The 17,996-nt window shown below is 40.3% G+C and overlaps 1 long non-coding RNA gene across 1 annotated transcript in view; it reads left to right on the top strand.

The window, feature by feature from the left end:
- The window catches only part of LOC123382277, a 514,364-nt gene that overhangs the window by 432,955 nt on the left and 63,413 nt on the right, over positions 1-17,996 (top strand). The window contains exons 5-6 of the long non-coding RNA XR_006590403.1: positions 4,055-4,317; positions 4,860-5,002. This is a non-coding gene — a long non-coding RNA (uncharacterized LOC123382277). The remainder of the gene's footprint in view (positions 1-4,054; positions 4,318-4,859; positions 5,003-17,996) is intronic.

Here is a 17,996-nt window from a genome sequence, read left to right on the forward strand (position 1 = left end):
AGAAGGGAGAATAAGTTGGGTCAAGTTGTGGGCAGGGTGCAAACTCTTAATGCCAAAGGGAAACATGAAAAAGATGCCTGCAACCTTGGGGAGCCATGACAGCACACAGCATACAGCACTCTCCCAGGAGATAAGGGATTGGGAGGCTTCCTGCTTGCTTATAAGTGGCTAATTTTTTTCTCTGCAAAGAGAGTTCACGACTAAGACTGTATCTTCAGTAGGACTTGAAAGACATTCATGGGCATTGGTGTTAAAATGCAGTCTTTTTTCTTGCTACAAATAGGTATAATAAATTCAGTTCAAAGCATCATCTATGTATCTCCCCTAAAATTCTAACTTTGTTACTTAAAGGGTTAATATTATCCTTTTACTAAATAAAATTGCATCGAAAGTGTTTTTTTTTATGATTGTCCATAAGGCCCTGAGTAGTCTGACCTCAGCCCAATTTTTCTATTTAATGTTGCCCCACTTTCCTGCTCCTTTACTCTCTCTCAATTGACCCCCTTTCACTGCCTTCAACTGCAGGACATTTGAACATACTGTTTCCTACATCTGACTATTCCTTTCCCCCATTGTTTGCCTCCCTTTCTTCTCATCCAGCCACTTCTCAGAGGTATCTTCCTTAATCATCTTCTCTAATCCTTAGGTTTCTCCCCAACCCCATTCTATGCCACAAAGCTGTGCACCTCCTTTGTGTTAATTACTGCTAGCTGTGCTTAGTCTGTTTATTTTTCATGCTAGCTAAAATTGAACACTTCCTATGTGTCAGCAACTTCTGTGTATTTATAGTTGTTAAAACCTTTAATCTTCATCATACCAGAAGGAAGTTGGTGACATCCTCTACTCCCTTTCCCTAGGCCAAGAAACAGATTTCCTGATTTATTTACCAATGCCTTGAAACTAAATAGGGGTCAGAATTTGAACTCAGGAAGTCTTGATCCAGAGTGCATGCTTTTAATTGCAATCCTATATGCCTCCAAGCCCTGTGTGCTATTTATCTCTCACAACTGAAAATAAATATTTCAGAGATTATTGTATGTGCATGCATTATTTCACTGTATCCTTATTTAAAACACGGACATGCACATAATGATTCACAAACTTGGTTTTTCTCGGTTGTTAACATGCATCTACAAACTCACTTATAGCTACACACACACACACACACATACATATATTCACACAAATATATATATATATATATACATATATATATATATATATACCAAAAATATACTAATATATAAAACATAACTATATATCAGGCACAGTTCTGCTCACATTAATATTCATAACCCAGGACTCAAAGTCACATTAAAAAAAGAAAAAGCACAGAATTCGCTGAGGAGCCACAAATGACTACAAACCCATAAGCAAATGTTCAGCCTGACTATTCATTAATGAAATAAGATACCATTTCCTACCTCTCTAATTAGCAAGGTTAAAAAATAAATAATATTCACTGTTGGCAGAGGTACAGGGAAAGGACTTCGTCATACATTAGTGGTAGGAGGAAAAAATGTTTACAGCGTCAGTGCAATGCAAATTTGGCAACATGTATCAAAGGATTGCAAGTTTACCTTGGCCTTTGATCCAAAAAATCCACTTCTAGTAAATTAACTTAAAAAAAAAAAGTAAAGAGCCAAACTAAGATTTGGGTTGAAAAATGTTCACTGTAGGGCTGCAGCTATGTGTATGTATGTGTCTGTGTGTAAGCAAAAGTAAAATGGTGATGATATCCAGCTACAGCCAGTTGGCAGACATTTCCTGGATGTCTACTGTGCAAGGCCTTAAGTGAGGTGAGGTGGATGTGATGGTAAATGAGGAGATGGGGGTGGTCCTTACCTCGTTGGAGTACAGACCCACCTGAGACTAAGCTGACACTATAAGTCCACAGTAAGAACCACTAATTAACTATGGCAAGGACGCTATAATGAGGACATCCAAAAGCATGTTTTTGGAGAATAAATACTGATGACTGACGACCTGTGAAAAAGAATCGTAGTAGAGTTAGATAGTGAAAGAGGCTAATTTTCAGAACATGGATAACTGGTAGTGGATACAGATATGTAAACCCATGCAGAAAGAAAACCATAGATTAAAAAATCACCAAAATGTCAAAGGTGACTATTGCTAGGAAGCTGAATTAAGGGCATTTTTCTTTTCTTTCTTTAAGTTTTCCATCATAAAACATACAGATATTTTGCCGAGGGAAATAATACTATTGATACCAACAAGTTCCAATGTAAAAAAAAAAAACAGTTATTAATAGTGTTCCACAGAATTTTATCTTCCCAAGTTTCTGGTTCTCTCTATGGAAAAACAAGGGAAGTCTATTCCTTCTTCTGTTTATTGGTTGGCAGCTCATCCCTCCGAATGTAGTAAAAGCATGACCTCTTCCTAACACCATCCCAGAGTCCCACATATCAGGAGCAGTCAGGTCCTGTCACCTCTCAGGCTTGATAGAGCTGGTTTGTTCCTCCCACTCCCCTTCACCGGGAGCTCCTGAAGGGCACGAAAGCACCCAAGTCCAAGCTGGAACTCAAGAGTGCATAGAATTAGCTATTAGCTAATTCATTAATTAATAACATAAAAGACTCAGGCCAAGGAAATGCTGGCCTTATACAAAGTATCAAAGTAGCCCATCGTTCAAAGGGAGCCAGCTTTGTAGACAGCACTGGCTCTCTTAAACATGTCCCACCTGGAGCCCAGGCCCACCCTTCGCACTTCATCTGCAAGACTTCAGGCCCTTAGAGTCTTCACTTCCTCCTGCACAAACCATGAAAGGATGGTGGGAATATCCCAGGAAACCGGGAGTTCCATATTGTTCCTGTAGGAGTCGAAAGTGCTCTAGTGGAATGTCGTTTTCTAGTTTATGTTCAACTCAGGATATGGTTTACTGTCTTTTTTCACTGCCTCTGTCTTTGATTTTTAACTTCCAAATTGGTACTCATTTGACAGTTTCAGTGTGTGTCTCTAAAAAGTTAGTGTGCTAGACCGACTTTTAAATTAAAAAAGAGCAGGGGTGCCTGGGTGGTTCAGTCGGTTTAAGCGTCCCCTGCTTCAGATTCTGTGTCTGTCTCTGTCTGCCCTTACCCTACTTGCTCGCTCTCTCTCTCTCTCTCTCTCTCTCAAAAATGATATAAATGTTGAAAACAGTTTTTAAAAAAATATTAATAAATTACAAAAGAGCAAACTTAAGTTTCAGAAAGAGATGTGTGTATGCATATGTGATTTCATTTCTTCATACCACAAGTTCTCTTGTTAAATAAGATTCTGGTGGAATCAGGCTCCTTTGTTTATAGGCAAAGAAATGCAGGGATAGGAAAGGCAAGGAGAATTTGCTTTATTTTACAAAATGATGTTCCAGTATTGTCATTTTAATCCTTACAAAAATCCCACATGACATGTAATGTCCTTCTCAACTTTTCCATAAGAGAAAATCCTGAAAGCTTGGAGAGGTTCAGAGGCATTGCCAAGGTTCTCAAGTAGTCAATATTAAAAGCTGGATTCAAAATCAGATCGGAGTCAGAAATCAGCATTGAGAGGGGTGAGGTGAGCTGCGGTCTGTGTGTCCCAACCTCCAGTCTTAGGTTGGTCCCCAGCCTTCTGCCTTTGCATAACTTTGCAGCAGAGACAAGAGTAACCTGTGACCTCACTCTCCACCCATCTGCTAACAATCCTGTTTGGAGACCTCACTTCCATCTGTAGCCCATTGTGAAGGCATGTCATTAATGAGACACTGGGAACAAACAGAAATCCTGCCTCTTCTAGCAGCTCTGCTACAAGCTGCCTAATTAGGATTTATGGGTGGCCATGATAAAAATGTCTGCATGGTAAATGCCGAGATTTCTCTTGAACTCTTAAATAATAGCCAAACAGAGCCTAATGACTGAAGGGATAGGTCAAATACAGCTCCACATTGCCAAGTATGTTGAGGTGGAGGGGCAGACATGTATGTGTGTCAGGGAGCAGAAGAGGCAGGTTGTTTACATAAATTAGGCTAATATGAAAGTCTTCAGCTTCAAGTAATGACCGTTCTTTGTTAATTCAGACCTGAAGTGGTTTAAGTTCAAGCCTTCCACCCGATGTCATTGAAGAGCCATTCACCGTGTGTGGAGCTCAGTGGTTGTTTCCTGAAGTACATCCTCACTGTGACTGTAGACTCTGCTGTATTGCCTTTGGATCCCAGGACGAATGGCACCATCCCAGTTGAATGCCACTCTCCCCTCTTCAGCGAGAATATGAAATGACAATGCTAAGTATGACAACAATGACAGCTTTTTTGCCTCATCATCTCTGACTAGTGCCAAATAGGTATGAAAAAGCCTCATATTCATAACATCTCATATTACCCAACCACCCAAGAGTGTGGCTAGAAACGCTCTCATTTTGTACTGAGAAGAAGTGCTCAGCTAGTGGGAGTAACTTGCTCATGGTCAGAGAGCAAGAACGTGGATAAAGTTGGTTTCTGTGACAAGTCTTCACCATTACTTAAGTTTTTAACCACATGCATATATTAATATTTTTTTAAATTAGATTTAGCCAGAAAAGCATCAACTATTAATTGAGGGAATCTAGAAGGAGTCAAAGGAAGAGAAAGCATGTGAGCTTGGCCTAGATGACCCAGGAGAATTTAAGCAGTGGTGTGGGAGAAAGTGGGAGTGGGGATAGAGGGCAAGAATGTATATGACACATGGGGAAATGCCTATGTTCCTAGGGCTTACAATATTATTGATATGCAGCACCCCCCCCCCAAAGAAAACACCCTTCCCAGTCTATGGATGTCACAGTCATCTACTGAGTCACTCAGACCAGCACCACAGGGGTCATCCTCAATTCCTCTTTCTCTTTCACAGCCCATGTCTAAGCCATCACCACCCACCAGTAACACCCTGGCCAGTCTGTGATCATTTCTGACCTTCTGGCCTCCTGTCTTGCCTGCCCACTGCCAGCTTCCGGCCCTCTTGCCTCACACATCGCCCTCCACAGAGATTCCAAGGTGAGATTCCTACCAGGTGAACCAGGCAAGTTGATATTCCCGCTTAAAACCTTTCAGTAGAGTTTATGGTAAGACACAATTTTTGTTCATCCGAAGATTAATGATGACATTAATGTTATGCCTAAAACACAGTTGTATTTAGAATATTTCAAAATAGGAATATTTAGAGATGATAGTTTTAGCATGCCTGGGATTTGTTTCAGAGTAATCTAGGGTGAAGAAAGTGAACAGGGATATATATAGATGAGACTGTCCTGGGAAAGCAGGGTAATTCACTACATTAACACGGGTAACTTCTTACACTCTTTCATCTACTCACCTTTGAAACTGTGCATAAACAATGTCTACCAAGGAAACTCCTGATGGATTGCCACCAAAACCAAATACTAATTTCCCACCATAGCCTACAATGCCATATGTGATCTGGCTCAACCTCCTTCCCACCTTTCTTTATGCTCCCGTCTCCTTATTATTCACTCAGCTCCAGCTCCATGGACCGTCCTGGCCTTGAGACACCAAGCTCTTCCTACCTCCAAGGGCTCTGAAAGTGCTTCTTCTGCTTGAGATTTTCTTTCTCTGAACCTTGAGGTGGCTACTCCTGTTCCACATTAAGTTTCAACTCAGTGCGACATCTCTGGATAAGCCTTTCCTGATCCCTCTGGAAAAATCACACACAATGCCCCCGTTGCTCCCCACTGTATCATCCTATTCCATCCTCTATGGCATTTAAAACTGCTAGAAGTGTTCTGTTGCTCTATACATTTTTTCTTTAAATCTACCACAGTGTAACTCCCTTCAAGGCAGGAGTTCTGTTCATTCACTCAGCTTATCCAGTATTCCAAGACTTCCTGGAGTTTAGTAGTTGTTCAAAACATACTTGTGGGGTATTTAGGCATCGCTTACAGTGATGCTCAAGCTGATGCTCCCAGAAGACTCTTTTTAATTGTTGTCACAATGACTGAGCAACGCCACTGGTATTTAGGACCCAAGCGTCAAGGATCCTGAAAGATTTTCAATGCATGGGCCAATGTCCTGTCCCATGAAGAATGTCCTGTCCCAAATTCCAAGAATGTCCTCTTTGAAAAAGTCAGGGCCTGAGAATGGCAGAGGTGGTGATTTGGGGGGACGGGGAAGTTTGACATTGCAGGGAGTAGTATGGAATGAAGCGACAGAGAAAATCAGAGCGAGACCAGGACAGGTCGTCTTAACACCATGCTAAAGAATGTGAAATTTATTTTTTTTAGTTGTATTTGTTTTCCATTGGTGCTATAGCCGATTACCATGAACCTAGTGGCTTAAAACAACCCAAATTTATTATCCCACAGTTTTATCAGTCAGAAGTCTGGGTGAACTTGGTTGGGTCCTCTGATTAAGGTTTTGGAAGGCCAAAGCAATGTCACTTGGGCTGGGTTCTTACCTGTAGGTGGTGGAGAATGACTTGTCTGTCCTCAAGTTCATTCACATTCAGGAGTCAAAGTCTTTGCGGTTGTAGAACTGAAATCCCTGTTTCCCTGGTGTTATCAGAGGGGGGCTTGTCTTTGCTCCTTGTTGATGTCCACATTTTTTCTCATGGTTTCCAAACAATCACCTCCAGCAAAAGGGGCCAAGTCCCTCTCATGCTTTGAATCACCCTGACTTTATCTTCTTGGTCTAAACAGCTAGTTCTAGCTAGAGAAAGTTCTCCATTTTTTAAAGGCTTAGGTAATTGGACCTGGGGCCATCTGGATGATCCAGGTCTACCCTCACTCTTTCAAAGTTCAAAGTAACCTTGATTATATCAACAAAGTCCCCTGTGCTATTAAGGTAACATGTTCACAGGATCTAGGGATTAGGGTGTAGACACATTTGGTAAACCATTCTGGGTACCACAGGAGTCATTGAATGTCTTTAGAGAGGCAAATTAAATTACCTCCACCTGTTTAAATAAACATTCCTTTCTCTGTGGCTATTCTTTAGCAATAGGCTCCCTTTTCCTCTAGGAAGTATGACAGTGATGCCTGCAGGGACTCTGCCGGGAAAGCCATTATAAGCCAGCAGCCACATATCAAGCCAAGTGGTGCTGTGGCCCTAGTTCCAAACAGATAAAGCCCAAAGAAGGGAGTGTGCCTGCTTCCACGAATGGTAGGGCTCAGCTGCGTCCCCATTTCTGGGAGAATTTATGAGAGGAGCACATGCCAGGGGGCATGGAAAGCTTCTCTCCCAGAAGCAGATGCTGCTGATCCCCACATAGAAACCACCTCACTCTCCAGCACTCCCAGACACTGCCTGCCAGATGGCCACAGCTGAATCCACAGCTGAATAGATATCTGCTGTTGGCACCAAATACACCTCTGTGGGACTGGTTAAGGACCCAAGGTGGTATGGCAGGGCATCAAATACACATGAACAGTAAAAATGCTTGGGGTGTGCCAGGCACTGTGCTAAGCACTTTGTAGGCATTAACTCAACCTACACAATATTCTCAAGTGGATGCTGTGATTCTCACACCCATTTTATACAAGGAGACACCAAGGCTTGCAGAGGTTGGGTACCTTGCTTGCCAAAGATGACAGAACTGGTGACCAGCAGAGGTGGAATTGGAATGGAGGCAAATAGGATGTGATCACCGTCTCCATCCAGTATCTATGACCTTAGACACTGCACTAGCTATACCTGACTTAGCCCTCTTCCCTGAGCTCTGTTTTATCCAACATCACTTTGCACCAGCTCAGATATGCCCATGTTTGACCAGGAGCCATCTGCAGAGCCACCCTCATTTGTAGGTCACTAACTCTGTAATAACTGTCTCCTGTGGAATGGCTTGTAAAGCTAAGGAGAGGAAAATCGAAGCTGACACTTAAAACGATACCTGTTGCCAAGAAAAGTTAGAAGACCTGAAGCCAAATGTAGGAATGACCCCAGAAGAGGATTAAAAATGGGAAAAAGTGATCTCTGACTCAAGACTCACTTTAGGCACCCTGAGTACCCACGGTGAAGTTGTGCATGAAGGGCAGACGTCATCATCTGAGCAGGTACTGAGTGCTTGACATACACGAGGAACTAAATTATACCCATTGCACAGATGGCCTCATCTAATTCTTCCATCATCTTTATGAGAAAAGTTGTTACACCAGGTTTATATATGGAGAGCCTAGACTGAATAATGTTAAGTAACCTGTTTCAGGAATCACAGCTGATAAAAGGCAGTTCTGATATTTACACCCAGGCAGTCTGACATGAAAAATTACTTAAGTCCCATATTTTCTTCTAAAATGTTGCAGGGTATTTTTCAATTGGTTCTTTGGGTGTTGAGTTGACTCAGGGGAGAAACACATTCTGTCTTAGTGCGATGCTGAAATCGGAGTGAGTCAGGAGAGCATATGCTTCAAGGAATGATGCCCACAGGTTAAGCGATGTTCTATTTTCTACCAATACACCAAGACATAGGTTGCATTTCATAAGTGATTATTGAAGGAATGAATTGAATCAAACTCAAAGAGTAAAGGCATTGGAGAGATAAAACCTATTGTTGGACTGCCAAATCTGAAAGAGAGAAAATCATGGAACATAATCCAGAGGGAAAGGTGAGGTTTTATCTTGAGATTAAGGTAAGTCAGGTACAAAGTGCTATTAAGTGGAGCCATTTAGGTGTGAAATGCTGAGACTTGGGCCACTCCTTCAAATTGCTATCAGGTATATACTGCAGATGCCAGAGTGGGACTGTAGAGAAATACCAACCCTGGCTGGACCCTATGACCATTATCTCTCAGATTGAAACAGGGTATGTTTGGGGAGATGAAAAGAATAGAAATACCAAGGCTTCTCTGGAAACATAGTGACTACTGTGGTATGCACATTACAGAAACACATCTGGGCAGAGTACATGACAATCATTGCCAACAGAATGGGAATTTTTGAAATCCACCATTTCATGAATGGCCAAGAAATATGGGAGATATATATACTAGGTTTATGGCAACACTGGCAAATGAAGGGCACACATATAAAATTTCTTACCTGCAAATGGAGATAATGTACTATCCCATTTCCCATTATCCCACCATACAAGTGTGATAGTTAAATAAATACACTTAGGGGCGCCTGGGTGGCGCAGTCGGTTGGGCGTCTGACTTCAGCCAGGTCATGATCTCGCGGTCCGTGAGTTCGAGCCCCGCGTCAGGCTCTGGGCTGATGGCTCAGAGCCTGGAGCCTGTTTCCGATTCTGTGTCTCCCTCTCTCTCTGCCCCTCCCCCATTCATGCTCTGTCTCTCTCTGTCCCAAAAATAAATAAACGTTGAAAAAAAATTTTTTTTTAAATAAATAAATAAAATAAATACACTTAGAAACATTCCTGATACAAAGGAAGTAGGATTTACATAATTTGAGTGGGTTATTTAATTACAAGAAACTCCAATAAAACATAGTAGGCATAGATTAAAAGTCAGTTTTCTTCTCCTTTTCCTTTTCAATTTGCCCCCTGTTCCAGTTGCTATGACTAATTTGTAAGAGTTAAGGGTGTAAAACAAGCATTTACCATACTCATAGATAATGTGTTTCACAAACCATGACAGGTCAGAACTGTGAGGCGTTGTTTCTGCTTAACAATATCAGAACCTTGAAGGCTAGGACTAGAATCTATCTAAAAAGGCGTTGTCACTTACAGTATATCTAGCTGATATGCTATCTGTATCAAATATTATATCTAGTAATTTAGGACATCTAGATGGCATATAACATCTAGAACTACATCATAGTAGTGACTGTGGACTGAGACTTTATCTCTTTATGAGACCATCTAAACAGTCAGTTGGAACATCTACATGTTGGACTGTGCTTCATCCCAATATGGTGGTCATTGCAAGGATCCTGGGAGGAAGACAGGTTGAAGCTGTACTCTTGAATGAAAGAGCAGTCCTTTCCCACTGAGATTTAAGGGAAAGAGAACTAGTCTCCAACTATTGATGGGGAGGGGCAAGGCTCTAGGAGAATATACAGAACAGCAAATATTGCTGTGGCCATTTTTGGAAAATATCATCTGCCATGCCCTTTGATATCTGAACCCCCAAGGGTATCATCCATCTGATTTATTTTAAAGAGAAGCTAGGAGAATAATTTTTTTATGTTAATCTGTGTCAGTATCCCAGTGTATCTAAATCTTGATGAAATTATACTCTGAAATTCTAAAGGGAGTTTGGTTTGAGAATACCTCTTTATTGTTTCCCATTCAATGTCCTATACATGCCGAAAAATAAAAATTAAAAGTTTAGATTTTTATTAGGCAAGAGTAATAAGTCCCCCAGTGAATCAGTAGTGTTTTGCATGATATGCATTTTCTAATTCTCTCATATGGTTGGTTAAAGCTCCATATTTCTTTCTAATTCAAACGTAACATTTAGGGAAAACATATAACTGGCCTCTTGTTGGCCCAGTTCCCTCATCTGTCAAATGGAAAAGAATGGGATACATAAGCAATTCACACAGTGCACTCATTGGCATGCTAATTATGATAATAAAGAAAGGGTACTGTGATCAAGTAATTTAAGCAATTTAAGCACAGTATGATAGGACTTACGTTGCAAGGTTTCTCAGAGACTTTAATATTTATTTGAAATCTTTCTTTCTTTCTTTCTTTCTTTCTTTCTTTCTTTCTTTCTTTCTTTCTTTTATTCATTCTTTCTTTTCTTTTCTTTTCTTTTCTTTTTTTTTTTTGACCATGGACTTTTTTTTTCTTTTTTTGCAAGTTCACCTTGAAGGGCTAGAGGTCCCTGAACTATTCTTTCAAAACTGCTGAAATGGGCCAATCATTCTTAGTTTGTATCTCTATACAACACTGTTTTATAGAGAATGGTATTCTTTTCCCCAAAGCGCAGAGAGGAAAAATGAAAAGAATAATCTCAATGTTACATGTGGATCTCCTTATTTATTTCTAACCATTTTGGCGTCTATTACATCTTCCTTTTCTAAGATCTATTTTAAGATGGCATCTTCCCAAAATTGCTTTTTAGTAATAGCAATTATCATGTATTGAGCACATATCATGGGTTAGGCTCCTATAAAGCCCTTTGCATAAGTGGCTTCATTTAATTCTCTAAATGACCTGAAGAAGTCAGAAATGTTACTATCCCCATTTTTCAGATGGTGAAACTGAGACTCAAAAGTAGTAAGGAACTTGTCCAAGGTCACAGGTAAGGAGCAGAGACAGGATTTAAAACCAGGTCTCAAGAAGACCAGTGAACACCTTGTAGTCTGCTGTTTTTATCACACAGCTGCCTCTGCAAAAATAATGGGTGACACTTCACATCCCAAAAACTACCTGTAGTTTTAGTAATTAATCTAATGCTCCAGCTCATCCTCCATGCCAATTCCTGATCTACTTCTCAGATTCTGATCTACTTCTCAGATTGTGGAACTTTAAACTGGGTGATATGAAAACATGATGTTTATGTGGCTGCAGCTTCTGCTGCTGCTAATGGTGATGACTTATTTATTCATGTCTTATTATTTCTTATTATTTTATCATTGGCTATGGAACTTGACTTTTGACATTGCAGTTCCAACTTCAGTTCAGCCTTATGCAAAATTTCAACTCATTCTCTTGTTAGGGGACTTTTTGTAGTTCTGGGTTAATAACTCATCTGATCCATCTTAACCCCAGGAGATTTCTGCTCAGCGCTGGTTGTCCACTGTGGTGCAATTGTTGTTCATGTTCCACTGAGCATACGTGCGCTGTTTTGGTTCAAAGTCCCCATGAAGCAACTGTAGGGTGTTTCCACAAAGAATTCCATCAGTGTTCACTGCCATGAAAACAAGGTTGAGAATTGGCACCAACTGATTAAGTTAAGTATTTATTGAGCATCCACTATGTGGCGAGTCCTTAGCTGGAGATACAAAGGTGAACAGGAACAGAACCAGTCCCTGCCCTCATGGAAATGGCCATTTAGTAGGGGAGACCAACACTAGCGCCATGATCATGGAAGTGGATTTATAAAAGTAAACTGAGATAAGTAGACTGAAGTGAAGGAACAGGAGTCCCTGAGGCTGCAAACCAAACCTGATTTTCTGTAAGGGGTCAGTGAAATCTTATTTGAGAACATGATCCCATCGTTGAGATCTGAAGGGCAAGTAGCATTAATGAGGTAGACGTGTGAGATATCCCAAAACCGGAAGGGGCAGCATGTACAAAGACCCTCACAGCCTGGGCTGTGAGGTGTGGAAGCTGACTATTGTGGCTAGAGCGTGAGGGGTCACGGTCTGGCTCATATCTCCTTTGACATTCAGAGCCTTGTGGGCCAAGAAAAGGAATTTATTATAAGAGCAATGAGATGCCACTGATATCCCAAGCAGGAAACTGAAATTAACATATGTGCATTTTTAAGAAAATCACTTTGACTACAGTCACAAGAGAGAACTGGAGGGGTCAGGGTGGATTTAGGGAGACCAGTGTAGAGGCTGTTACTATAATCAGGTAGAAGGCTGCTGACAGCTGGCCTCTGGTGGCCTTTTCTGCTTTTATTTTAGGTGATTTTATGTTCATCCAGCAGAAATTTTGGACATTATTGACCTGCACTTGTTTGAAACAAGCATTAAGGTTTATTTGATTTTTATACAATTCCTTAGGAGATGTATCTTATTTTATTTTTTTTCAACATTTATTTATTTTTTGGGGGACAGAGAGAGACAGAGCATGAACGGGGGAGGGGCAGAGAGAGAGGGAGACACAGAATCGGAAACAGGCTCCAGGCTCTGAGCCATCAGCCCAGAGCCTGATGTGGGGCTCGAACTCACGGACCGCGAGATCGTGACCTGGCTGAAGTCGGACGCTTAACCGACTGCGTCACCCAGGTGCCCCTGATGTATCTTATTTTAAATTGGGCTGCCTGTACTGTCAAATTGTCTCTACAGGTAGGGGACACTTCATTGAGTATGGTTGTTAAAGAAGAAGCCCAGCCAATCAACTTTTTAAGAAGTCAAACTGTCTGGTGTGTGGTATGTGTATTCTAGTTAATGAGAGAGGAATGTCCTTGAGGAGATATATACGTTTGGGGAGGCAATGTCAGCTACTCCTTCACTGAATAAATATTAATCAAGAATATTTATTGAGCACTTACTATGTGCTCAAAGCTGTTCTAGCCTCTAGAATAAAGTATCATGAGACAAACTAAGTGTCTCTTTCTCTCTCTCTCAACTTAATTCTGTTTGAAAGAATGCAGTGTTTGGGTACACACAGATATGACTTTTGATCCCATCTCCACCACTGTGTGACCTTGAATAATTCACCTTTCTGAGATTGATGTCTCTTATCTCTAATTCAAGGAGAATAATATCTAATGATTTTAAGAATAACATCGAAGTATTTTCTAAGTTGAGATAACATAGGTCAATTGCCTACCACAGTATCTGGCATACACTTTCATGATTAACCTAAGGTTCCCAAATTGAGATTCTGCCATAATTACTTTTGGCACTCATGTTCGTGTTTGGCAATAATTTTAATTACCTCACCAAGACACTATACTCTTTTCATTGAGAGATACTCACCAGTTTGGCATATTTTATTACTTTAAAAATTCCCATATCTGGGCAAAAATTTCAGCTTATGATTCTAAGTTATGATCCAAAATGGCCTTAAATTATGGCAATATTTTGCTCTATCTCTCTTTGTAATTTTAAAGACTATAGTCAAAACTACACACGTATGAATACATATGCAAACATATATAAATACACACACACACACACACACACACACACATATGCACACAGGCCTACACACCAGCAGGGTGTGAGGGACACCTTTGATACTTTTATCAGTTTACATTTTGAATGTATTATCAAAGTCCTAAAATAATTTCTGAAGCCTTGAAATAGTAGTGCTGTTGGCAATTTAATCCCCACTTTATTCACTACTTCTGCCCCAGGCTGCAAAAAATACAGCATTGTTCATGGGTAATTTCCCACTCCCTCCTGCTGCTAACAAAATGGATACTTTCTTTAAACTAGAAAACACACTGTCTGGCATTGCTCACTTCAATTGGCAATGGGTCCCATATGATCAAAGTCATAGCCTGCGGAGGGACAGCTCCCATCTCTTTGAAAAAAGACTCAGTGGTCTCTAATTCACAGGCTTGTGCCTACTCAGGTTTTTATGCATTTACTTTCACTAGAAGAGGAACAATACCCTGTATGTCCAAATATAAGTCGGTCTTTTGTTTTTCCCAGCATGGAAAATCCAAAGAGATGTCAAGCATCAACCTAAACTCTTGAATGAATTGATTTAGTTATAGATTATTTGTATCATTCAAATGAAGATCAAACTCTTCTCAACCTTCTCCAAGATCAGCCTTTTTGTGTCAGTAGCCCAATTCTTCAGGGCATTTAATCTTCACTTTCATCAAAGTTGCCTAAAGGACAGAGATTTTGAGCCCCTGTATGATGATGTCGCTTGTTTCCAGTGACCAATCTGTAATACGCTCTTCTATTGTGTTTCTCCAGTCTTCCTCATAGCATGTATTTTTGACCGCCACGATGTAACTACTTACTCTATTTCTTTTTAAAAGTCATTTTTAAGAGGCTTGTTTACAACAGCATCTAAGCTTCCAATTATGAGCGAGAGCCCCAGGAATAATTGCTAAATTGTGTTAAATTCCCTTGCCTTTTTATTTTTTTAAGCTGATTCTGCCAGTGACCTCTTTAAGCAATCCAAACTAGTATTGATTGAGGTCCTTTCAGGCTAATGTGCGGTGCTTTGTTCAAGCTACAGTAATTGAGAAAGTGCTCTGTGATGTGAGATATTTTATTAGGACTCAAATAGGAAACTTCTATTGGAGTAATGTTTCTTGGGGGAAAAGAAAACATTATTTTGTATGTAAACTGTATGTTTCATTGCATAAAATCTACTATGCCCCCTCCCTCCTCCTTGCCTTTGAAAAACAATGTTTTTTAAATGGTTACTTATTTATTTATTTAGAGAGCATGTATGCATGAGTGTGTGGGGGTGGGGGGCAGGTGGTGGCAGAGAGATGGAGAGAGAGAATCCCAAGCAGGCTTTGAGCTGTCATTGCAGAGCCTGATGTGGGGCTCGATCTCACCAATGGTGAGATCATGACCTGAGCTGAAATCAAGAGTCAGATGTTTAACCAGCTGAGCCACCCAGGCACCCCAAAAAAGAATGTTTTTAATACTTTGTGGCATTCTTTAGTGTTGAGACCAGCCTCCATGTTTCACACAGTGATCTGTAGACAACCCATTTTGTAAGCCAATCTGAGTTTTGCTATACTGTTTATATTTAGCCATTTAGTATTTACTATGTGTTAGGCTTTGGGATAAATGCTTTCCGTTTATTTATTTTTTTTAATCTTACTAACGTGCTCACAGCAAACTCTGTGGCAGAGGTTTCTGTTCTCTCCATTTTGCACATGGGAAGAACTGAGGTTTAGAAAAATTAAGTAACTCACCAAGTATCACACCTAATAAGTGGCAGAGCTGAGCCTCACACCCAGGTCTGTCTGATTTCAAAATTGTATGCTTTTTGTGAAGAGAATGTTTGTATGGACATTTGTACCATATGTCTATGAAAGTAGTTTTAGACATCTCTTGGAGGGAGAAAGATTGTCTTGTCGTTAGGAAAGGTATAATTTAATGGGCCCTGTTCCTGTATTTTAAAAATCAAAGGATGACCCTGCAGTTTTAGTCCTAGATATTTGAATAAATAAGAGAAATGAAGCATATGTTCACACCAAAACTTGTACATAAATCTTCATTTCAGCTTTGCTCATAATAGTCTCAAAGTGGAAACCACCCGTATATATATCTGCAAATATCCACTAACAGGTGAATTATTTTACAAGTTGTGTTACAGTTGAATGGAATACTATTCAGAAATAAAAAAGAAAGGACTATTGATACTTGTAACACATGAATCTGAGAAACATGTTGAACAAAAGCAAAGCACAAGAGTATATAATGAATGATTCCTTTTACATGAACTTCACAAACAGGTAAAACTAACTTACAGGAATAGAAATGAGATCAGTCATTACCTCAGGTAAGGGTTAGGGGTGACTGCAGAGGGGCCCTGGAGAACTTTTGGGATGGGTCATCCTCTGATTGTAGCTGTGCTTATGTGCATGTGTATACTTGTTAAAACTCACTTTAGTGCACATTTAAATGGGGACCTTTTATTTTATGTAAAATATACCTCAATAAAGTTGCTCAAGAAATTAAAGAAGCAATTTATGATGAAAACTAGGAACACTTAGACATTAAAAAAAAAAGACTGGCTAATTTGAGGACAAATTACAAAAGTGTTGAGATTACAAATTATAAAACACAAAGGTGTTGAGAACTTGAAGTTAGTTAATGAAGGCAATAATGAAGAAATGAGAGATATTTGACCTTGAAAATAGACAAGTCAAGGATAAAGGTGGACTTACTTCAAACATGAGACTCAGGGTTATTATATGTAAGAGGGAAGAATGGGAACAACCATGAAACATGTCAGGGGTGGAAATCTGGGTTCAACCTAAGGAAACCTTTCTGACAACTATAGTTAGCCAGTGAAGTGGGCTGTCCTTTTTGGTGGTAAACCCCCAATAGACATGCTCAGTACAAGTTGGGTAAACAACAGTCAACCATGAGGTTCAACAGATCCTTAAAATAGATAAGGACAAATTAGAAAACTTTTTTTTAAATTATTTTTTAAGTTTATTTATTTATTTTGACAGAGACAGAGATAGCATGAGTGGGGGAGGGGCAGATAGAGAAGGAGAGAGAGAGACTCCCAAGCAGGCTTTGTGCTGCCAACTGCAGAGCCTGATGCAGGGCTTGAACTCACGAACCATGAGGTCATGACCTGAGCCAAAATCAAGAGTCCGACACTCAACTAACTGAGCCACCCAGGCATGCCCCTAGAAAACTTTTAAATAAATATTCCATCTATGAGATGAAAAACTCAACTTCTTTTAAGGTGTCTGTAAAGTCCATTTCAATTCAAAAACCATATATGAACAAGTCTAATTGAGGGGCAGCTGTCCATGTGTCAACATTTGGGATGGTTCATTAAATTAAAATGCGTAGAAAATTGGCCTTAATTCTAAGAAGCCATTTGGGCCTCCTTATAAATGAAATACATTTATTCTTCCCCCCACCCCCCCATCTGTGAACTGTTTCATTTCATCAAATTTTGTGGTGCTCCTAATAAAGGCCGGGAAATGTGTTCCAAATCACAGGGAATACACATATATACACAGAGTGTCAATGCCAATCCAATTGTGGGGGAAAGGCCCACACATATTATAACTGCACTCAGGTGACAACCCAAAGAATACCAAATATCAATTGCTCTGGAGGTTCAAAGCCTGAAACAACCATTGCTATCTCCATCAAGATATGACAGGGCCCCTTCAAAATCAACATGGTGAAAACCCAACCTACTGTCCGCTCAGTCAGCCTTCTCTTCTTATACACCCAAACCTGAACCTGTGACACACTCTTGCATCTCATTCACACACACCCTCACTCCCACCATGTCCAGCTGCTATTTTGCTGGCCGTTAATTTTGCTGATATACCTCTTTCGCATGTCTCCTATAGCACATTTGTCTTTTCATTCTCACTGCTATGTCTTTCCTCAGGCACCCATACTTTATTCCCTGGTTTAATGAAATGGCTTTCTAAATAGCCTCCTTGTGCCTAATACACCCCTTCTGGGCAGGGAAGCCAGTTCAGCAAAGCATTTAAGACCCTCTGAATCTCAACCTTGTCCACCTTATTACCTGACCCAGTCTCGCAGCTTCTCTCATTTTATACTCTGCTTCATAATAGTTGATTGAAATTTCTATCATTGGTTCTGGTTTGTTCCAGGGCTACTATCTTGCTACATGTAGCCTTTCCCACATTTAATCTGGAGACTCCTACCATGGAAACCTTAAGCAAGAGAAGTGAGAAGAAAATAAAGTATCCCATTAGTGGTGGTTGAGCCAGGAGAGGAGGGTGATGTGGTTTGAGATCTCCTACAC

The sequence above is a fragment of the Felis catus genome, chromosome E2 (assembly GCF_018350175.1).
Source record: "Felis catus isolate Fca126 chromosome E2, F.catus_Fca126_mat1.0, whole genome shotgun sequence".
Lineage (NCBI taxonomy): Eukaryota > Metazoa > Chordata > Mammalia > Carnivora > Felidae > Felis > Felis catus.